At 47.2% G+C, this 24,055-nt stretch overlaps 1 protein-coding gene across 4 annotated transcripts in view; it reads right to left on the reverse strand.

The window, feature by feature from the left end:
* EPN2 (epsin 2) overlaps positions 1–24,055 on the reverse strand; it is a 103,145-nt gene that overhangs the window by 55,842 nt on the left and 23,248 nt on the right. The gene's annotated exons all lie outside the window — the stretch shown is intronic.

A 24,055-nucleotide genomic window follows, 5' to 3' on the forward strand; every position in this document is an offset into this window, starting at 1 on the left:
CTAGAAGTCTCCAGGGATTGCCCCAGGTAGATTAGGACAGCTGGGGCCCGGATAGGAAGCAAGGCGCTCCACCCACCATCCTGACCACCTGCTTGGCTGTCCCCGCAAACCCTCAGGGGAAGGATTTTTCCCACTATACAAGTGAGGAACCTGAGGCCTGGAATCACACGGTCAGCTGACTAAGGTCACTCCAGGCCCAGAACCTGCACCTCCCTTTCCTCCTGTGGTGGTCTTTACTCTCAAGATGTTTCTGCCACAGAAACAACAGGTAGCTCCTACCTTCCTCATCTAAAGCCTCAGATGGGTAAGGGGCACATAAAAAAAAAAAAAAAAAAAACAAGTAAACAAAAGGTGGCAGAAGCAAGGAAAAGCCACAGGAAATGCAATGACTACTCATCACAATCACACAAAAAGGAGGGTTTGCTATTGTGAAATATGTACTTGGTCTTCTCATCCCTGTCACTTGGCAGGGATTCCAAACCTAAAATCCTCAGAATCTCCACAGTGATGTCTTTTTGCATGTGAATGATTGACTGAGGGCTGGCAGTCCCTAGGCAACTTCAGGATGGGGCTGGTCACCAGAAAGACCAAGGCAAGATCACTCCCAGGAAGGGGAGAGGGACTGAAGATTATCACCAATGGCCAATCATTTAGTCAATCATGTCTCCATAATGAAGCCTCCATAAAAAGACATAAGGACAGGCTCAGGAAGCTTCTGGATGGCTGAACACATGAAGGTTCCTAAAGGGTGACACCGAGGTATGGCATGGAAGCTCTGCATCCTTCTCCTCCACCTGGCCTATGCATCTCTTCATCTGTATCCTTTCTAATATCCTTTATAATAAATAGGTAAATACAAGTCTATTTCCCTGAGTTATGTGAGCCACTCTACCGAATTAACTGAACCCAAAGAAGGGGTCTCAACTTGAAGCTGGTTGGTCAGAAGTTCCAGAGGCCTGGACTTGCACTGCTGGGAAGGAGGGAGTGGTCTTGTGGGACCCGAAGCTACCTCCAAGTAAATATCAGAGTAGAACTGAAGGATACCTAGCTGGTGTCCTACAAAACTGACTGCTTGCTTGTTACGTGGGGAGAAAGTTACAGAAGTCTTCTGTACTGATTGCTGTTTAGTGTTAAATGAGAAAATAGGAAAAAGCACTTTGTATGATCTTCCACACACAATAAGGGGGCAGGTCGTAAAATTTCACACTGGTAATAACCCATACATCTGCTCTGGCCAAGGAGACCTTCTCTCCACCCTCAAATATGTCAAGGAATCTGACTCTATCTGAAGTCACAGAACAGGGCTTCAGCTAAAACCAGGCATATTCTGCAAAGGCTGTGAAAGGACCAGGGATAAAAACTTTTTCACGGTGGCCTGCACATTTGACGTAATTAGGTTTTTCATTCATGATGCAACATTTGCTGCTGGCAAAGATACAACGGGCCTCACAAAGAAAAAAACAAAAGGGCCGGGCGCGGTGGCTCAAGCCTGTAATCCCAGCACTTTGGGAGGCCGAGACGGGTGGATCACGAGGTCAGGAGATCGAGACCATCCTGGCTAACACGGTGAAACCCCGTCTCTACTAAAAAATACAAAAAACTAGCCGGGCGAGGTGGCGGGTGCCTGTAGTCCCAGATACTCGGGAGGCTGAGGCAGGAGAATGGCGTAAACTCGGGAGGCGGAGCTTGCCAGCCACTGCACTCCAGCCTGGGAGACAGAGCGAGACTCCGTCTCAAAAAAAAAAAAAAAAAAAAAAAAAGAAAAAAAAAAAGAACATTTTAATTTTTAATGAATATTTCCCAGCTTAAAGGGCAAATATGTGTCAAAATCAGTAGTAGTAGTAATGATCAGAGGTACTTAATATTCAGGAGCCTTACAATGTGCCAGGGACCACCAGGCCCTTCTATTTGTTGTTCCATTTGATGTAGAGCAGGTATGACTCTTCAGCTTCTCAGAGAAGTGGGCAGAGCTAGGATTCACCACTGACGAAGACTTTGGCTGGGCATGGTGGCTCACACCTGTAATCCTAGCACTTTGGGAGGCCCAGGCAGGCAGACTGCCTGAGCTCAGGAGTTCAAGACCAGCCTGGGCAATGTGGCGATACCCTGTGGTGATACACATCTGTAATCCCAGCTCACTCAGGAGGCTGAGGCACAAGAACTGCTTGAGCCTGAGAGGCGGAGGTTGTAGTGAGCCAAGAGCATACCGCTGCACTCCAGCCTGGGCAACAGAGTGAGATCCTGTCTCAAAAAAAAAGAAAAAGAAAGAAAAAAAAGAGGACTTCCGCCACATCCTTCCCAGTAAAATGGTATCAAATGGTTGAGAATGTCCTAAGGAAAAAAAAAAAGAACACTTTCCTAAGTGAGAAACAATGCCCTGGGCTCTGCTGCCCTCCCCTATCTGGTGACTTTGTAGGTGGAAGCGGAGGACCTCCAGCTGGGCCCAGTTCCCAGGGATGCTGTGAGGCCCAGTCAGGGCTCCCAATGAGCCTCCTAGACCTTTGGCAGCAAAGAAAAGGCAGTGATTCCTGTGAGCAAGGGCCGAAGTGTCGCTGCCCTCCCAGACACAAGCTGGGAAAGGAACTCCAAACAGGGGCTGTTGACCAAGGCAGGGGTTTTCTCTAACAGACTAACTTGCAAGGACATCTGTTGATGGTCTCTGAAATACTTAAACTTCAAGACAAATGAAAAAGCTAATAAAATAATAAAATACTAGTTATAGTCAAAAAAACAAAATAAGGCCTATATAATTTGTGTGGCTGCCTGTTATTTTCTTAAAGCTGATAGACAGGAACAGCTTTCAGCACAGGCGGATGGTGAGAAGTGAGAGGTATGGAGCTAAGAAATCCTCACTAGGGCCTGGCGCGGCGGCTCACGCCTGTAATCCCAGCACTTTGGGAAGCCGATGCGGGAGGATCACTTGAGGCCAGGAGTTCAGCAACAGCCTGGCCAACATGGCAAAATCCTGTTTTTACTAAAAATACAAAAATTAGCCAGGTGTGGTGGTGCACACCTGGAATCCCAGCTACTTGGGTGGCTGAGGCATGAGAATCACTTGAACCCAGGAGGCAGAGGTTGTAGTGAGCTGAGATGGCGCCACTGCGCTCCAGCCTGGGTGACAGAGCAAGACTCTGCCTCAAAAGAGAAAAACAAAAAGAAATCTTCATGATATGGTTTGGCTGAGTCCCCACCCAAATCTCAACTTGAATTGTGTCTCCCAGAATTCCCATGTGTTGTGGAAGGGACCCAGGGGAAGTAACTGAATTATGGGGACCAGTCTTCTCCATGCTATTCCTGTGATAGCAAATAAGTCTCACAAGATCTGATGGGTTTATCAGGGGTTTCCACTTTTGCTTCTTCCTCATTTTTCTCTTGCTGCTGCCAGGTAAGAAGTGTCTTTCACCTCCTGCCATGATTCTGAGGCCTCCTCAACCATGTGGAACTATAAGTCCAATTAAACCTCCTTTTCTTCCCAGTCTCGGGTATGTCTTTATTAGCAGTGTGAAAACAGACTAATACACCTCACAAGGGCCAGGTGTGGTGGCTCATGTCTGTAATCCCAGCACTTTGGGAAGCCGAAGCAGGCAGATCGCTTGAGCTCAGGAGTTCAAGACCAACCTGGGCAACATGGCGAGATCCCGTCTCTAAAAAATATAAATAAATAAACAAACAAATAAATAATTCTCACTAGGAGAAAAGTCACTGGAGGCTTTTTTTTTTTTTTTTTTTTTTTTTTTTTTGAGATAGTCTTGCTCTGTCGCCCAGGCTGGAGTGCAGAGGCGCAATCTCGACTCACTGCAAGCTCCGCCTCTCTGGTCCACACCATTCTCCTGTCTCAGCCTGTAGCTGGGACTACAGGCGCCCACCACCATACCCAGCTGATTTTTTGTATTTTTAGTTGAGACGGGGTTTTACCATGTTAGCCAGGATGGTCTCAATCTCCTGACCTCATGACCTGCCCGCCTCAGCCTCCCAGAGTGCTGGGATTACAGGCGTGAGCCACTGTGCCCAGCCGAGGCTTTTCATTTTCCAGGCCAACTGGGCTACGTACCTCACCTAAGCAAGACTTTGGAGGCCGAAACTAATGATTCCAACCATAAGACAGTCCATGATGCGTGGGCCATGAGGCAGGACTCTAGCAGTGCCAGTGGGCACAAAGCTCTAGCTATTCCAGCTGAACATCTGGACTTCCATTACTTTGCCACACTTGGCCTTGGATACCTCAGGTCCCCATTTTTCACTGTTTCCCCTCAACCACAGGATTGGCTGTAAACATTTAAACATCTCCCAGCAAACATCTGCCATGAGTCCATCCCAGGAGCAAGCTCCAAGCTCCAAACATCATATACCACCCTCCACAGCACAACCTGTTATTTATGTCTCTTTTTTTTTTTTTTTTTTGAGACAGAGTTTCGCCCTGTTGCCCAGGCTGGAGTGCAGTGGCGCAATCTCGGCTCACTGCAACCTCTGCCTCTCAGGTTGATGTAATCCTGGTGCCCCAGCCACCCAAGTAGCTGGGATTATAGGTGCCTGCCACCACACCCAGCTAAGTTTTGTGTTTTTAGTAGAGACAGGGTTTCACCATGTTGGCCAGGCTGGCCTTGAACTCCTGACCTCAAGTGATCCACCTGTCTCGGCCTCCCAAAGTGCTGAGATGACAGGCGTGAGCCAACCGCGCCTGGCCACATTCTATTGTTTCTAGAATCTGAGTTTTGATTTGTTCTCACTCTTTTTCGCACAGTTTGCACGCTCCACTTTCCAAACTTTCCTTCTCAATTTTCCAATTTTCTTGTTTCCAGCTTGTTGAGACTGAACTAATGCACATGCAAATGCAACTAAAACAGGATCATTTGTTACCTTCTGGGATCCTCACTCAAACCTGAGGAAGTGTGTGATTAGCTCACAATCACTTCTTAAGAACCTCCAGGCCAGATATGGATGTTAGAGGTGGAGGTGGGAGGGTTGTCAAAACAAGGAAAAACAACATTAAACTCTGTTAAAAGTTTAGACTCAATACAGCAAAAAACAAAACAAAACAAAACAAAAACTTATTCTCATAAATTACATACTGACAACTGAAAGGATCCTCAGTAACTACATATGCCTTTAGAAATCCAGTTCTATCATCATATCAGGTATTACCTAGAACTATTTGATGCTAACTGATAAATGAAGTACATGAACTTATACAATTCTGTCAAAACTTTAAATATTTTTGAATGAAGACAGCAAGATGTAAAGTGGGATTCATTATTCAAGGCAAACAAACCTTTCTGTGCCTTCCAAGAGAGCTGTCACAGGGATAGGGCCAGGTGGAGTGGCTCACGCCTATAATCCCAGCACTTTGGGAGGCCAAGGCAGGAGGATCCCTTGAGCCCAGGAGTTCAAGACCAGCCTGGACAACATGGTGAGACCTCATCTCTACAAAAATTAAAAAAAAGGCCGGGCACGGTGGCTCAAGCCTGTAATCCCAGCACTTTGGGAGGCCAAGACGGGCGGATCACGAGGTCAGGAAATCGAGACCATCCTGGCTAATACGGTGAAACCCCGTCTCTACTAAAAAATACAAAAAACTAGCCGGGCGAGGTGGCGGGCGCCTGTAGTCCCAGCTACTCGGAAGGCTGAGGCAGGAGAATGGTGTAAACCCAGGAGGCGGAGCTTGCTGTGAGCTGAGATCCGGCCACTGCACTCCAGCCTGGGTGACAGAGCGAGACTCCGTCTCAAAAAAAAAAAAAAAAATTTAAAAAAAAAAAATTTTTTTTTAATTAGCTGGGCATGGGGGCGCACGTCTGCAGTCCCAGCTACTTAGGAGACTGAGATGGGAGAATTGCTTAAGCCCAGGAGACGGAGGCTACAGTGGACCATGATAATGCCACTGCACTCCAGCCTGGGTGACAGAGCAACTTTGTCTCAAAACAAACAAAAAAACAGGCTGAGCAGGCCCACAGAATAGGCCACTTTATTCGTGGGATGAGATGACCAGGCAGACGCTCCTGGTCACCACCACACCAGCCACACCTTCCTCACTCCAGCCCTAGCCCTAAAAACTTGTTTTGAAATTATATTAATTAATAATTCATTTTACTAAGAAATAAGGGTGCGGATGCACGTTAGATAACAATTGTTAACCACACAGAGTCAATAAAATTCCAACAAACAGCCAAGAAACTAGGCCGGGCGCAGTGGCTCACGCCTGTAATCCCAGCACTTTGGGAGGCTGAGGTGGGTGGATCACAAGGTCAGGAGATCGAGACCACGGTGAAACCCTGTCTCTACTAATAATACAAAAAATTAGCCGGGCGCGGTGGCGGCCGCCTGTAGTCCCAGCTACTCAGGAAGCTGATGCAGGAGAATGGCGTGAAACCGGGAGGCGGAGCTTGCAGTGAGCCGAGATCACGCCACTGCACTCCAGCCTGGGCAACAGAGCAAGACTCCGTCTCAAAAAAAAAAAAAAAAAAACAGCCAAGAAACTAAATGCTTGAGGTGGCTTGGGGAAGTAGCACCGTGAGCAATGCAGAAATTGTCAGGCCTTCTGAAATGCCCTGGGAGCTTCAGAGCCTCCACATTAAAAGCCGTATCTACTCAATATGAAAGGGAATACTCATTTTTCTACAGTTAGTCCCCAGAACTAGGTAAAGTTCTTTAAACCAAATATTTTATTTCCATTCTGAAAACTGAATCGTTGATTTTGCCTATGCAACAACCATAATCCTCCTCTTCTTGGAAAGAGTACTTCAGTCATCCTTGCGAAACTGGCCAGGAATAGGCCCAGGACTGAGATCAAGCCAATTAAAGCCCCACAGTTTCCCCCACCCAGTAGCTAGATCAGTGATATGTTAAGAATCTAGACTGGACCACTTGTAGACCCCTCAGGATGGTTCCTAAAACTTCTGGGAAACCAGCAGGGTTGCTAAGCTGCTGGAACACACCCCAGGGGCAGAGTCAGAGTTTACCTATGATTGAAGTAGCCATAGAAGAAAGCAAGAAGCCAGGACAGGAGAAGGCACAAGACATAACAGCATGTGGTCTGCACCTCTAGGTCTACCTGTGCATGAAGCCATTTATCCCCTGGAATTCTCATGCTGTAACCTACAGCAATGTGTGCTTTTGACACCTCCAACTGCAAACCCTGTGCACGAAGCACCTGAGAGAACCAGAGGTAGAAAGGCAGCAACAGCCAAACAACAAAAGGACAGAGCATAGGCCCCTCCCTGAACCTCCAATAGGGCCTCAAGTAGGAGTGCAAAGACATCAGCCAGGCTCTCCCCAGCCACAGGTGACCCACAGCCCCAGACCAACCAAGGAAGAACCGCATCCTTCCCAGGAGGGCTCGGCACTCCCTGTGAATGAGGCACCCCCAACCAACGTCTGGGATCATCTGCTCTTTTTTGAGAGTGACTCATGATAGGAATGATAAAATAACAGCTGGATCATCATACATGCAGGGGACAAGCTGGGGGAAAAATTTCTGGCATAGTTGAAAACACAGAATTCAAATCAGAGTAGAGACTGGAAAGAAACTAAACAAAACAGCAAACAGAACAAAACTGGAAAAAAAAAATTCCAAGGCTAGGGTTATGACCCAGGAGGTAAGAAGTATTCCATAAAAATGTGCTCCAACGGCTTGAGGAGCTGGGTGGGGAAATTCTTTGCAAATCTAGAGTTCCCTACCATGAGAGACAGAGGCTTTTCGCAGTTCCAAACAGCACAGGTGGGTCTGTGGTGAAGGCACACATCTCTGTACCCCGTGCCTCTGTGCCACCAAGGTGTGGCTGATCGTGTGCTGACAGAAAGATGCTCACCTTTCAGTTGGGGTCTGTATCAAGTCCCTAAGGAAACTATGGGGAGTGGCTTTTCACCAGCCATCACTGAAGATCAAGCTCGGCTGTCAGGGAGCTGTCTCTCCACTGCCCTCCCCAAACCTAACGATCACAGGTCAATCAACATTGTGAAAACCCAGTCCCAGGCCAGGCGCGGTGGCTCACGCCTGTAATCCCAGCACTTTGGGAGGCCGAGGCGGGCGGATCACGAGGTCAGGAGATCGAGACCATCTTGGCTAACACGGTGAAACCCCGTCTCTACTAAAAACACAAAAAAATTAGCCAGGCGTGGTGGCGGGCGCCTGTAGTCCCAGCTACTCGGGAGACTGAGGCAGGAGAATGGCGTGAACCCAGGAGGAGGAGCTTGCAGTGAGCCGAGATCACGCCACTGAACTCCAGCCTGGGCGGGCAGAGCGAGACTCCATCTCAAAAAAAAAAAAAAAAAAAAAGAAAACCCAGTCCCAATCAATAAATATGGGTGAATTAATTGACCTGAACATCTTCACTTCAGATGGCAGCTCCACCTATGTATGTCTGGCAGCCTCCTATGTTTCTACATGTACTTTATTTTTTTAAAAGCAGATGACAGAGAATGCTTGGGAAAGGGGTACACCCCACCTTTCCCACAGTGTTCCATCAGTGTGGTCCATCAACCAGATATATCAGAACTTCCTGGGAGTCTGTTCAAAAACCCAGTCATTCTGTGGGCAGAGCTGAGGGGCTGCCACTCTCTTAACAAGCCCCCATGGTGATTTCTAGGCATGCTGAAGTCAGTGTCATGGTGACCACTGCAGGACACTTGAACGTGTGCAATACTCCACAATCCTCAATTCACTGGCTTTATCTTTCCTGAGGTACAGTCCATGAGTGAGGATACATCTCCATCTTCCTACCGGACAAAAGGGTACAACGATCATTACAAGGAGGCCCAGTTGGGGTAGCTGAGACCACAGATCACTTAACCAAACCACACGCGCTCTCCGGAAGACAACAGGCCAGTTAGGACAATATGGACAGTGCCACATTCTTTTCAACAGTCATCATTTCAGCCAAAAGAGAAAAGACTATTATAACTCCGTTTCAGCCATGCTAACAATAACTTAAAGTCTAATAACTGTTGCTCATCCCGTAGAAAAATGAAAAGAAAAAAATCCTTTATTTCCCTCATACCAGAAAAACAGTAAGACATCATCTTCATCATCTTCACTAACTGAAGGTGGCTTCCTGTTGGTTAGAGAAATCAAATTTTATATCAGCTGGGCAGGGTGCTACACTCTTGTAGACCCAGCTACTCAGAAGGCTGAGGCAGGAGGATCACTTGAGCCCAGGAGTTCAAATCTAGCCTAGGCAACCTAGCAAGACCCTGTCTATAAAATGAAGTGTTTTTTTTAATAAAAAATTTATCAGTCTCCAAAAAGTGGGCTAAAAAAACCTTTATACTCATATACTTAAAGAATTTTGAAGAAAAACAAACATTTCAGACTTGACTTCTAGATGGTAGACCAGGAAAAGGTAAACTGCCCATGTGCTTACTTGTCTCCCCTGGCACTTTCTTCTAAGGAAGAAAGATCCCTGCAGGTGTCAGTTAACCTGCTGCCAGGAGGGAGCCAGGAAGGGCTGACTGCATAGGAAGAACCAACCCCTAAGCTGGTCCACGCCACCCTCCCGGGGAGTAGGAGGTCTACCCTCAGGAAGTCACCTAGGCAGCTTCTCCCAGGATCTGAGAGTCACTGAAACAGATACAGCAGAGCTCAAATTAAATGTCACTTGGCCTCCTAGAACTTGATATGTACTTAATTTTCTTTTTTTTTTTTTTTTTTTTTTTGTTGTTGTTGAGACAGAGTCTCGCTTTGTCGCCCAGACTGGAGTGCAGTGGCCGGATCTCAGCTCACTGCAAGCTCCGCCTCCCGGGTTCAGGCCATTCTCCTGCCTCAGCCTCACAAGTAGCTGGGACTACAGACGTCCGCCACCTCGCCCGGCTAGGTTTTTGTATTTTTTAGTAGAGACGGGGTTTCACCGTGTTAGCCAGGATGGTCTCGATCTCCTGACCTTGTAATCCGCCCGTCTCGGCCTCCCAAAGTGCTGGGATTACAGGCTTGAGCCACCGCACCCGGCCCTGTACTTAATTTTCTAAAAGCAGAAGTCAAGTATCAAAACATACACAAGGGATTTAATTTGTTATCAACATGCCCCTACTATTTAGTCTCTGGGAGGAGCAGCTTGTGAGTGCAGACTGCACAGGCAGGTGGGGAAATGCAGTCTTTCTAAAGACTGCGTGAAGAAAAGATGGGGTCTGGAGACCTGGTTTTGGCTGTTCCTGCCAATACAGGAAAACAGGGGTATGGCAAGGAGCTGCACCTCCCCCTCAGTGTACAGGATCAAACACTGTGACTGCACAAAGGGCAGGCAGCAACACTTCATAAAGGCATATGAGAATTCTTGAATGCTCCCCTACCTCTCCCATTCCTCAAAGCAGTCTTACAAATGACCAAATTATGAACAGCATTCTTTTAAAAATCATGCCAAAATGCAAATAACGTGATGTGGCAGAGAGAGGAGATGGGAATCCAGGGACCAGGGTCAATGCTGTGACCGCTCTGTGGCACCAAGAAGCCAGTACCCAGGGTCCTTGCTTCTAAAACCAGATGCTTACTCCAAACCCTTCAGTCCCAAAGGCCCCCATTCTGACCAGTGATTCAATTCCTTGCCATCTCCATGGTGTTATGAGAAACCCAAGCTTCCGATCAGCCCAGCCACAGGTCACCAACTGAGGGAGTGAATCCCAGCCACAGCCAAGCAGCAGATGTTTTTGTTAGCCTGTGGGGCTTCATGGTGGGCAAAAAAGTAGCACTTCCCTTCAGGCTTTAGAAATGTGAAAAGCAGCCTTCAGAACCCTTCCCTCCTCTGAGGATGGCCGCTGTGATCCTTAGGCAGAGATTCCCCGTTTCTAACACACTGTGGCTCTGCTAGAGAAAATACTGGCTGATGGGAGACGACGAAGTCAACCGGAGACTGGACACAGCAAACGGGAGCCTTTAATGGCTACTCACCCCCACCGCACAGGACAGGCCGAGCTATGAATTACCATTTGATCAGTATAATTTTCCAGCTTGAGACATCTGAAAAACATGCAGAGCTGCATGGGAAAATCTACATTCCCATGATCTCGTGCTTAATTTAGACCTGGCTGGTGGATGTGGTGGTGCTAACTGCTAGGCTGTAGCCATCTCGCGAGGAGCCTGCAAGAGTGTGGAAGGAGGGGCAGTGGATCCCCTCAGGCAGGGCCTGCTGACTTCTGGTTTCAGGCACAGTAGTGACATAACGTATTTTCTCAAAGAGAGCTCCAGAGGCTGGCCAAAGAACAAGTATTTTTACACTGTGCATGTACAAGTGCAAGACCACAGATGCAAGAAAAACAAGTGGTTTGCTCACCTCTGCCCTCCCATCTGTGCCTCCAGGAGGTCACATCTGACTTCCCACAGCAGCTTGGGAGGAACAAGGCAGATGTCGGAGGTAGTTACTTGCAGAGACTGGTAGCAGTGATGGTTGATGTCCGCTGAGCCTCATCTGAGCAGTACTGTGGGATGGGTGGTGAGCCAGGGTCTTAAGAGACCACAAGAGCAGGCTCACCTCAGCTGAAGCTCAAAGGATGAGCCCCTGCATCCCAGAGGTGGGCCCTGAGGGGTTAACTCTTTATGTGTCACTCACATGCTGCACTCTCGTTTCCAATCACTTTCCCTATGACCGGAACCGGCTCCTGCCTTGCACTCTACCCACCTGCCATTTCCCCCACCTAGCATCCTTCCTCTATCTGTCACTAGACTGGCTCCTTGTCACTCAGATCGCATGGCCTCCTCAGAACCCATCAGGCACTCTCTATCAATGTCACCAGCTGTCTTCTGGAACAGGGCTCCTCCTCTCTCTGACATTTCTTACATGCCTGTTTTATCTGTTTCTCTCCTGCCCCCACACCACCCCTCTGAGAGCAGGGCCCAGCCTGCCTCTTTGCCACTGTCTAGAACAGTGCCTGGCACACACTGAACCCTCAACAAACACCTTCCATGTGACACACAAGCAAAAAATAAGAACACTGTTAAAGATACCCATTATCTCGCCACTCAGAGACTGCCAGAGTTCACACCTTGAGGCTGTTCTCCCAGTTCCTGTTTCCCTTTTGGTCTCCATCTCTTGAGTTAAAGGGCAGCTGCTGTATTGTCTGCCTAACAATAAACTGCCTGGGAACAGGAACAGCCCTACCAGTGCTTAACACATGCTCCACATGAACCAGCACCTGCCGAAGCCCAGGCACCACAGGGCCTGAGAATCCACTGGATGCCTCTTACAGCTGGACTCAGGAGCAACACCAGGAGCCTGGGCAGCAGCCTAGGGCTGAAATATGTGGTTCTCACTCCGGCCACAGGGATTATGTCCTGCCTTTCCAGCTGCATGGTCTGAGGCAAGCTGAGCTTTCCTGAGCCTCTGTTTCCACACCTCTCAAATGGAGGTAACAGGTGCTGCTCAGCCTGGCTGTGAGGGTTGGTAAGAGTAGGACTGGCAAATAAGAGGTATCCAAATACCTGCCTCCTTTCCTATGTCCCGCCAAGGTGCATATGTCTACAGGGATGTTTCTCAGCAGGTTACTGAGGACAGCTCGGCAGCAGATGAAAGCCCACAGAAGTATCCCTATGAGAACACACTGGGTGGGAATCACCTACCAGAGGAGTGGGTGGCATTGTCTACTACAAGCATCTCTCTCCAGACTATACACACAACCTGTTTAAAACCATCACCAATCTTGCTTGTTCTTCTCCTCTACAGCTGGCATTTCCAAGCAAAGTTTCAGATGTGCTCTCTGATACTAGTAACAGGACAGAATTAAAACAGCAGTAAGAAACAGAAGAGGCTCTCTAAGCAGAGGCTGGTGAATACTAATTAGCAGGTCACATGTGTCCACTGATTGAATCTTCGTAACAGTCCTATGGAGGAGTGATTCTTCTTATTCATATCTTACAGAGGAGGAAAGTAAGGTAAAGAGAGGCTAAGTAACTGACCCAAGGCCGCACTACCAGCAACTGGTGTGACTAGGATTTGCTCTCAGACTCTGACTTCTGATCCCATCCTCTTCATCCCTATTCTCATTCTTTGTAGCTTTAGACAAATTCAGTGCTCAAAATCGTGAGAACAAGGAACTTTCCTCTGCTGAATCTGCAGGCCTAGAAAGGTACCTCTTGTCTAGATGTTTGAGGCCAAAAGATGGCATGGAAACAACTGTTTTCCGACCTCACGTTCTGTGAGCCATAAGAGATTCTTTCCCCAGCCTCTCACCAAGTCAAGCAAGCAGGAGCAAAGATGCTACAGCTAGAAGGGCCTTGGAAGTCAACCACGTGCAGATGCCAGGACCCAGAGCGGTTCAGTGCTAAGCCAGGATAGAACCTGACATTCCCAGCTCCCTTCAGTGCAGTCAGCAAAAAGGAAGAGGCTTTAACGCTATTCAAACAAACTTTTACCTTGAAATGTGGAAAGTTCTACACACTGGCAATAAAATGGAGTCAGTCAGGGTCGAGGTCCAAAATAACAACACAGAGACTCTAAAACTATTCTTAAAAACGTGTTCTTCAGAACTCACATCCTTAAGAAATGATGCCTCTTTGGCTATTAACAGTGTCTTCTACTAAATCAGTCACACTGACTTTAACACCCTGAGAAACCTGCACTGTTCCTTTGAAATAGCTGTTGTCATCTGAAATACCAATCAGGAAAAAAAGTCTCTTCATGTTGAAAGGTAAACTTCCTTTTTTGGTGCAGAGTAAAAATACTACTTCCCTCTTTCCTCCTCTGCTGGAGACATTCCCAGTGTTTTATTTACTGTGCAACACTGACTGGATACATTAGGAGGAAATGTTCCTTCCTAACTCTTACATGTCAGAGTCTACCCCACAAAAGGCATGAGCCAGCCCTAATGTTTTCTTGTTGTTCCTCTGTCTTCTTAAATGTTTTATTAGGTAACATTAGGTATATATAAGAGAATATGTGCAAACCACATGTGAGGACAAACAAAATGAGTCCCCATGACTCCACAGCTCCCTCAAGGCCTGGAACATGACCACCATGTCCAGCCACCTGGCCCCTCCTCACTTCCCTCTCCCCACCTCCTTGACCCCCAAGGCAAACAGCCCTGGTACTGGGTTTTCAGTCCCTCACTTTTAAAAAAAAACATAACTGTATTGCACACTAGTAAAACTGAACAGTATGCCGTCTTCCCCAGGCTGCCTGTGGCATTCTATACTGCTTCTGAAGTTCTCTCTATTGCTATGCACAGCTAGCTGCCACTCACCCACTGTCACCACTGTGTGCCATGTGATCATGCCAATACTGAACAATGTGCTTACCCGTGTTTCTGTCCATGGACATCTGAGTTATTTCCAGATTTTTGCTACTGTGAAAAGTGCTTCTATAGCCGTGCATGTCTCCTGGGATACATGGGCCAGTTTTTCTAGAGTCTGTTCCTAGAACAGCTCATTCACAGGATATACAAATTCTCTCTGCAATACATTTTTAAAATATTTTTGCCTGATTTATAACATCGTTTTGTCATCACAAAGATGTATTAAGGCCAGGTGTGGTGGTTCATGCCTATAATCCCAACACTTCTGGGAGTGGGAGAAGGAGATGGAGGATCGCTTGAGCCCAGGAGTTTGAGGCTGCAGTGAGCCATGATCATGCCACTTCAACATGGACAACAGAGCAAGACTCTGCCTCAAAAAAAAAGATGTATTCATAGTTTAGTTGACACCGGTTTGACAAGTACTTTTCACACACTCACTGTGTGTCCAGATCCCCATGCCAGCAGCCACAGGGGATCTGGACAAGCACAGATGTGGCATCCTGTCTGGACTGGGGGAGCAATAAAACGACTCCAAACTGGGTGCTCCAGGCAGCTCCTGAGAAGACGAGGACAAAACTGGGGGCCATCAAGGGCACTGCAATGAAGAATGAGAGGGATGAGTGCCTGAGTATGGAAGAGGAGGCCTCTGCGGGCAGAGTGAGAGCTCTCAGCGGGAGATGTCTGCCACTAAGGTAGCTGGGAACGCAGAGGCTGCAGCAGGCTGAGGCTGCACCAACAGGGCCTCACTAGGCACACAAGAAATCTGCACTTGCCAACTTGGGTTGTCCACCTTCAAAATTTTTGCCAGCTCCTCCCAATAGTAACAATGACTAACACAGAGCACCCACTATGTGCAAGCACTGTCCCGGGAATTAGTCCATTCATTCAATTCTTACTATAAAAGCTTCTCAGTCGGGCACGGTGGCTCATGCCTGTAATCCCAGCACTTTGGGAGGCTGAGGTGGGCGGATCACGAGGTCAGGAGTTTGAGACCAGCCTGACCAACATGGTGAAACCCCGTCTCTACTAAAAATACAAAAATTAGCCAGGCATGGTAGTGCGCGCCTGTAATCCCAGCTACTCAGGAGGCTAAGGCAGGAGAATCGCTTGAATCCGGGAGGCGGAGGTTGTAGTGAGCCGAGACTGCGCCACTGCACTCCAGCCTGGGCGACAGAGTGGAACTCAGTCTTAAAAAAAAAAAAAAAAAGCTGCTCTACTGTTTGCTTCCTATTTTTCTTCATATCAATTTACTTTTAAATTCAAATACTCACTTTCAGTAACATATATAAAATCAGGTATTACTGCTATGGCATATGGGGGGATTTTTTGTTTTGTTTCTATTGAGATATAATTCACATAGCATTAAATTCACCATCTTAAAGTATACAACTCAGCGGGGTTTTTTTTAGTACATTCACAATGTTGTGCAATCATCACTATTTCACTATTATTCTAAAACATTTTCAACACTCCAAAAATAAGCCCCATATCCATTAGTGGTCACTACCCATGTCCTCACCCCCAGCCCCTGGCAATGATAAATCTACTCTCTATAGATTTGCCTACTCTGGACATTTCATATAAATGAAACCATATAATATATGAACTTTTGTGTCTGGCTTCTTTCTCTTACGTGAAAGGTTCAGTCTTTTCTTTTTTTCTTTTTTTTTGAGACAGAGTCTTGCTCTGTTGCCCAGGTTGGAGTGCAGTGGCACGATCTCAGCTCACTGCAACCTCCGCCTCCCGGGTTCATGCCATTCTCCTGCCTCAGCCTCCCGAGTAGCTGGGACTACAGGCAACCGCCACCACCCCTGGCTAATTTTTTTGTATTTTTAGTAGAGACAGGGTTTCACTGTGTTAGCCAGGATGGTTTCGATCTCCTGACCTCGTGATCCACCTGCCTCAGCCTCCCAAAGTGCTGAGATTACAGGCTTGAGCCACCACGCCCAGCAGGTTCAGTGTTTTCAAGGTTCATCCATGTTGCATTATGCACCCAGTATTCTATTACTTTTTATGGCTAAATAATATTCCATTGTATAGATGGACCACATTTTGTTTACTCATTCATTAGTTGATGGATATTCCGGTTGTTTCTAATTTTTTACTATCGTGCCATGAAGATATTAATATATTCATATTCATAATGCTGAGATGTCCATCTATGTAGTGTTTGTGTGGATAAGTTTTCAGTTCTCCTGGGTAAATACTGAGGAGTGAAGCTGATAGGTCATATGGTAACTACACATTTAACCTTTTCAGGAACTGCCAAAATACTATGGCATTTCTAAGACAAAGATTAAAACTAAGAACATTCAGCTGTATGCCACTTAAAATTATTTTGGGAAATACTGGGGAAGGCAAAGTTACTAAAGTTGATTTTTTATTTTTGTTTGGAGCAGGGAACTCACATTGTCAGGATGGTATTTTTGAATCTTGATCAAGCAGCAGTGGGAGAAAGGATTAGGGCAGAGGCGGGAGGAGGAAGATAGAAAGATGACTGAGAAGCTATACAACATGATGAGCAGAGTCCAGAGCCTGAATCCAGCTGCAGGGGAATGGGAAAGGCAGGCGATGGACATAAACACAGAGTGGGAACATGAACCCTGACAACCAAATGTCAGTGTGGGTGGGGTAGAAGGGGCTGAACAGCCAGGAGGATGGAGGCACCCTTAACAGAAAGGGAAGGTGGAGAGGTTCCAAACGAAGGGAGGAGGCAGCATACTCAGTTTTACTTCAAACAAACATGGCTGGAGGTGCTGACAGGACAGGCCTGGAGAATGAAAACGGCCTAGTGGCAGCTGGTGCCTAGGTCCAGGGCTCAGGAGGGGCACCGTGGCCAACATGTTCATCTCAGAGGAGCATGTGAGAGGACCAAGGGAGAGAGAGAGCAGAGGAAGATGGGGACAAGAATGCAATTAAGGAGGAGGCAAATAGCCATCAGCCAAGTCCAAGAAAGGGCCAAGAGCAGTGGGGGACACAAGAGAACCATCCAGTGCCAGGGAAGCAGAGAATGAAGAGGTCATGCTTTTCTGCCCCATGCAGAGCAGTGCATGCTTGGGAAGTGCCTTCTCCTTCTGATGACCACCAACAAATAGTTCAGACCTTTGTGTGAGACCACATATAACTTCCTAGACATTCTTTTTTTTTTTTTTCTCCTGAGACAGGGTCTCGCTGTCACCCATGATGGAGTACAGTAGCACAGTCATAGCTGATTACAGCCTGGACCTCCCAGGCACAAGTGATTCTCTTACCTCAGTCTCCTAAGTACAGGTGTGCACCACCAAGCCCGGCTTATTATTTTTTGCAGAGATGGGGTCTCCCTATGTTGGCCAGGCTGGTCTCAAACTCCTGGGCTCAAGCAATCCTCCTGTCGTGGCCTCCCAAAGTGCTGAGATTGCAAGTGTGAGCCACCATGCCTGGCCACTATACCTTCTTGGTCACTGGTACACACCTCTGCACCATGCCACCCACATTCCCCTCCAGTTTCAGGACAAAACTGAACCCACTGTCCCCAACTCCACACCTGCCCCCTTCTCCTTCCCTCCAGGGATGCTCTGCCCAGGATCCACCACCTGCTGCCCAGCTGACTGAGCCAGAAGCCTTGGAGCTCGCCTGGGCTTCCGGCTTTCCCTCCACCCTCCTTCCTTCCTCCCACGACCTCTGGACTACAGGCTCTCAAGGGACAGAGACCCTGACTGTCTCCTTGCTGCTGCATGCTGGGCCTGGCACAGTGCCTGGCACACATCTGCTGCAAGAATGAATGACTCCACAGGGCACCGAGTCCAGCCCCACCTGCTCACACACTCCCCGCTTTCTCTCTCCCTTCCTCCAAGCTTTCTGATTCTCTCTATACCCCTACTAAACCACAAATGCCCTCACTGAACATAAAACATGGCCTATGAATATTGGTAAGTTTTAAAAGAACTACCTGGAAGAATGAAAAGATCACTGCTCTACCCAGCACCTTTTAGTCACCTCACTGAATCTCAGTTCAGTTTCCTCATTTGTAAAATGGAAATGGCAGCCTGCGAGGATCAGCAAGATAAGGAACATGAGAGGAAATAAGGCCGCACTTTCTGCTTTACTACAGGTTTCCCCACACACCTCACATGCTTTTGATGGGCCTTCTTCAGGTCCCACTAGTCCTTTGACCATGCCTCTCCAAGAAAAACAAAAATGGGAGCAAGCTGACATCCCAACAGGAGGGGAATTTTTGAGTCTACTTCGCACTAAATTTAACAGCATAAACAAACTGGAGTTCACATACCATATAATTTTTTTAATTCCTAAAAGATTAGAAGTATGTTACCAAATGTCAAAACACAAAAACCAAAAGGAAATCAAAGTTATTATTTTCCTTTTGGTTTTATCTCCATTGGCCAAATGCTTTTTGTTCAAACAATGTTTATACTGCCATTGTCCTGCTTTGTTTAGAAAAATAATAATAAAGGGGCCCGTTTCCAGCACTGACAACTGAGTGCGTGTGCAGATCTCCCCAGCTACTCCTATACTCAGAAATTGCTCTACTTTAGAAACTTGTGCCGAGGCCAAGGAAGAACTGTTTGCTTGCCCTCCAAATATACACTGGCTACAACTGTGCCCCTAACCCCACTCCTCGCTCCAGCCCCCTCTTTCCTTCAGCCACCACACGGATGACCAGGCCAAGGAAACAGGGATGTTCTTAAGCACATTTATGCCTCATAAGGAAAACAAGCCCAAGGCCTCAGGAAGGCCAGGTCTGGTGACTCAGTGACTGCAGACTCAGCTGCTGTTGGTCAAATGCACCAAGGTGACAGCTGTAATTTACTGAGTGCCTACCATGTGCCAGGCACTGACCCAGGGGTTTCAGAGCACTGATCTTGCTGCACTTTTGCAACGGAGGCATTGCACAAGAGAGAGGGTAACATATAGCAAATCACAGAGCTGGGATGAAGCTCTGGGCCACAGTGCCTCCTGTGAAACTCAGAAGTGCTCAATCCTAAGCCTCCGTTCTACTTAATATTACTTCTATGTGGTTGCCCTTCTCTGTTCCAATATCATCATATCCATCTAAGACACTCCTTGGAAGATATGAGGTTTTTCCACCAACCAGCTTTCAAGGCCAACCCATGTAATTTCTATCCTGGAACTCCCTCCTTATTAACGGACGCTTTCCAGAGTGACTTATCCAGACAAAACCACTCTCCTGGGCCCCAGGGATGTCCATTTCTCTTCTCTTCTATAGTACTGATTCCAGCCACCAAGTATTTCCAGTTCACCCACTTCTAGACCTACGACAGAAGGTCATTTTCCCACCTCCTCTGAAGTCAGCCATGGCACTGCAATGAGATGAGATAGAAATGATGTGTGTCACTCTCTGCTGAACAGTAAGACAGGTGCCATACTCCCTGTGGCGGTGACAGTGGGTGCCTATGTCAGGATGGAGCCTCCGTATCTATCCAGACACAGGAAAGCATGTCTACACAGGGACTCGTGTACCATGTTCACAGCTGTGTTACTCACGACCGCCAAAGACTGGAAACAACTTTATCTAATTGATGAATGAATCAACAACACGTGATCTATCCACACAATGGAATATTATTCAGCCTTAAAAAGGAAATTCTGGTCCATTCTACTACATGGATGAACCTTGACAACATTACACTGAATGTAAGAAGCCAAACACAAAAGCCCACATACTGTGTGACTCTATTTATGTGGAATGTCCAGAACAGGCAAATCCATAAAGACAGAAAGTAGACTGATAGTTGCCAGGGTCTGGGAAGAATGGGAGCGGAAATGATTGCTTAATGGGTACAGGGTTGCTTTTGGGGGTAATAAAATGTTCTAAAATAAGATTACGCTGATGGTGAACTTTATTGCATAGCAAATAAATTATATATCAACAAAACTGCTTTTGTTTTGTTTTGTTTTGTTTTTGAGATGGAGTTTAAACGTGCCTGTTGCCCAGCTGGAGTGCAATGGCATGATCTTGGCTCATGGCAACCTCCACCTCCTGGGTCCAAGTGATTCTCCTGCTTCAGCCTCCTGAGTAGCTGGGATTACAGGCATGCACCACCATGCCCAGCTAATTTTTTATTTTTAGTAGAGACAGGGTTTCTTCATGTTGGTCAGGCTGGTCTTGAACTCCCAACCTCAGGTGATCCGCCCGCCTCGGCCTCCCAAAGTGCTGGGATGGCAGGCATGAGCCACTGCGCCTAGTCTATTTTGTTTGAGACAGAGTCTCACTCTGTCGCTCAGGCTGGAGTGCAGTGGCGCCATCTCAGCTCACTGCAACCTCCGCCTCCTGGGTTCAAGCAACTCTCCTGCCTCAGCCTCCCAAACAGCCTGGACTACAGGCATGCGCCACCATGCTCAGCTAATTTTTGTATTTTTCATAGAGATGGGTTTCACCATGCTGGCCAGGCTGGTCTCGAACTCCTGACTTCAAGTGATCCACCCACCTTGGCCTCCCAAAGTCCTGGGATTATAGGCATAAGCCACCACGCCCGGCCAATAAAACTGTTAACAAAACAAAATAAAATAAAAGTCTTGTGCCACCATCATCCTGGGTTCATGAGTGGCTATGATGAGTGAAGTCTCCTGACCACATACACTGGACATGCAGCATGAAAAAGAAATGAGCCTCTGCTGTTAGGCCACTAAGGTGAGAGGGGATGGCTGTTCTCACATCATGTAGCCCACCCTGATACAGCTCAAATACATCTACACTATCGTAAGTTCATACTGAAAATGTGTCTAAGGCCAATTAACTTAAATCCTGGAAGTAAGCCAAAGGTGTGGTTCTGTCCCAAAGCCACTGCCAGAATCTTTAAACTTCAGGAGATGGGGCAGAGGGAAGGGGAGGAATGGAATTATTTAAAGACTCTGCCTAGATCAGAATAATTCCTAGCCTGAAAACAATTTATAACTCATAAGACAACGAACTAACCTTCCAAAAATATAAAATACATCTCACAGAAATTGAGAAAAAACCAATAACCCAAGAGAAAAACCAAAGAACTGTCCACAGAAAACTATAAATGGTCCTTAAACATACGACAACATGATCAACTCCTCTTCAGAAAAATACAAATTAAAACTATACTGAGATATTACTTACAAACGTCAGGCTGGCAAAACTCCAAGCATCTGACTACACCTTGTGTTGGCAAGGCCGTGTGGAATCAGGCATCAACACTGCTGGTGGGAGTGCAACATGGAACAACCCCTGTAGAGGGCAACTGGGCAAAATCTGTCAAAGTTACAACTGTGTTTCTTCTTTGACTCAGGAATGTCCCTGTGGGATGCCACCCTGCAGGACCACTGCAATGTGGGAAACGATGCGCACGTGAGACAACTGTTGCCAGCATGTCATGAAACAGCAAGCTGGAAACAGCCAGGCGCCTTTCCTCAGGGGTAAGCATTCAAACAGGGACAACTTCACAGTACAACACAGCTGAAAGAGAATGACAACCATTCTCTATGCACTGATACAGAAAAATCTCTACAATAAGTTAAAAAAAAGCACAAGGTGAAGAACAGTACACACAGAATGCTACCCTTCATTTACTGAAAAGGGAGAAATAATACTATACAATTTGTGTTTGTTGTACTTGCATTAAGAAAAACTAGAAGGGTATTCAAACTGCTACAGGTGGTTATCAGGGAGCAGGGAGAACAGAGATGAGATCAGGAGTGAGGGGCAAAATTTCTTAAAATATATTTTAACATTTTCATTTTAGAAATGACTGTATTGCCTATTCAAAAGAGCATTTCATTTAAAAAAAAAAAAGTTCCATTCTCATAAAAAAGAAAAAGTAACACAGCCACACCAAAGCCTTTGGCCAACAGGTCTCAGATGGCAGTGCCAAGAGCAGCCCAGGAGTGACCACCAGCCCAGGTCCACCTGTGTCCTTCTGCCACCAACCCGTGTAAGAGCCCAGTACTAAGACCTGTGAAGCCGGAGGGCAGGGACCCTGGACCCTCCCACGTCTTGTCCCTTCCTTTCTGTGACTCTCTTCCAGGCCCCTCCAGCTTCACACTTGGAAGGATGTAAATGGCCTTTAATGCTTCCCCCACGGTCAAAGCCCCCCATCCAGCCTGCTACTCACTCTGTCTGGGTTTCCTTCATCCTGGCCCTCTCCCATGGGCTGCCCAAAGCATCGTGCACAAATCCAGCACAGCCCGGTGTCCCTCCCATCATAAGGTAGTAGATTCAAGGAGGGAAGAACCAGAGCTCCTGGCATCCACTTGTGCAGCAAGCCTTTCCTCAGCTCCTGCTTTCCTGCTGCCAGGCACTGGGCTGGTGCTGAAGGATGGAGGTCAACCAGACATGGTCCCTGTCTGCAAACAGCTCCAGTGGCACAGTCCACAAGGAGTGTGGAAACAGATGATAATGCTACAGTGGAAGTCTAAAGGGCACAGGACAGCAGACTGGGCTTTCAGGCCAGCCATGGAGTGTGCAAGTGGGCAGACAAGGTGGGTACTCAACAGGCGAAGCACATTCCAAGCAAAATGAGGAAAAGCAAGTGAAGAAAGGCCATAGACCAAAGCAGTAAGGCGGAATGCCCATGATAAAGAAGTCCGTCCCTTCCTCTGGGGATTTAGGAGCAAAGGGTCGCTCTCTCAAGGACCATCTGCAAACAAAGTCCCATCCACCTTGCTCTAGGCACCCTTGGCCTTTTCCCTGGAACCAGGCAAGCCTGGCCATTTAATCAGGGAACAGGGAGAGTGTAAAAGAGAAAAAAACAAAAACTGCAAGCAAAGATCAAAAGTTTTGACCCCTAAAGACCCAATACTCGGCCTGGCGCGGTGGCCCGTGCCTGTAAACCCAGCACTTTGGGAGGCCAAGGTGGGCAGATCACAAGGTCAGGAGATCGAGACCATCCTGGCTGACACGGTGAAACCCCGTCTCTACTAAAAATACAAAAAATTAGCCGGGCGTGGTGGTGGGCGCCTGTAGTCCCAGCTACTCGGGAGGCTGAGGCAGGAGAATGGCACAAACCTGGGAGGCAGAGCTTGCAGTGAGCCAAGACCGTGCTACTGCACTCCAGCCTGGGTGACAGAGCAAGACTCCATCTCAAAAAAAAAAAAAAGAAAAAAAAAAAAGGCCCAACACTCAAAAGATGCCAGATCAATGAGCTACGACTCTCACATTTGACAAAAACAGCAGCAAAAACCATGTTTCCCTATCACCAAAAGGAGAAACACCTGAAGCTAATGGATTCCAAACTGTATTTCCATGAGCTTTACAGGGCGGTTTTCAAAAATCACAAATTTCCAAGATCTTGATTCAGTAGCCACTATGTTATATAATGAATTTTTTCTTTTAAGGCAGGTAACATTTGTTTCCCCATTCCAAATTATAAACTGATTTTTTTTTTTTCCAAATGGAAAAAAAATGCCTTCACAGTAGCCTTTTAATTCTATCAATTAGAGTTCTTAGATATCCACCAGTTGGTAATATGATGTGGCACACACATACAGACTTCCAGTGTGTATGGGCCACACATGTGGCGGGCCCTCAGTTAGACTCACTGACACAGCGGTCTCACCTCCATGGCTGCAGTCTTGTGGAAAGGCTGGGGTTGGCTCTGCGACCAGTCAGGTGGGCCTAACACCACTGGACAGAGAACCAGAGACCTTTCCCTCTGTGGGAACCCTGCTCACAGGGTCTCACAAACCATTCTGTCCACATGTAGCATTGATGCCAAGGGCTCCCAGTAGGAAATTACTAGACACTGGCTAGACCCACAGCCTGGACTAGCTCTCTAGGTTAAATCACAGTTAGCTGTTGAGTCTCAGGCAAACACATTTCCTGAGGAATTGGCCTGTTTTCCCTTCTGAAAACTCCTGACAAGAGAGG

The sequence above is a fragment of the Macaca thibetana genome, chromosome 16 (assembly GCF_024542745.1).
Source record: "Macaca thibetana thibetana isolate TM-01 chromosome 16, ASM2454274v1, whole genome shotgun sequence".
NCBI classification, from domain to species: domain Eukaryota; kingdom Metazoa; phylum Chordata; class Mammalia; order Primates; family Cercopithecidae; genus Macaca; species Macaca thibetana.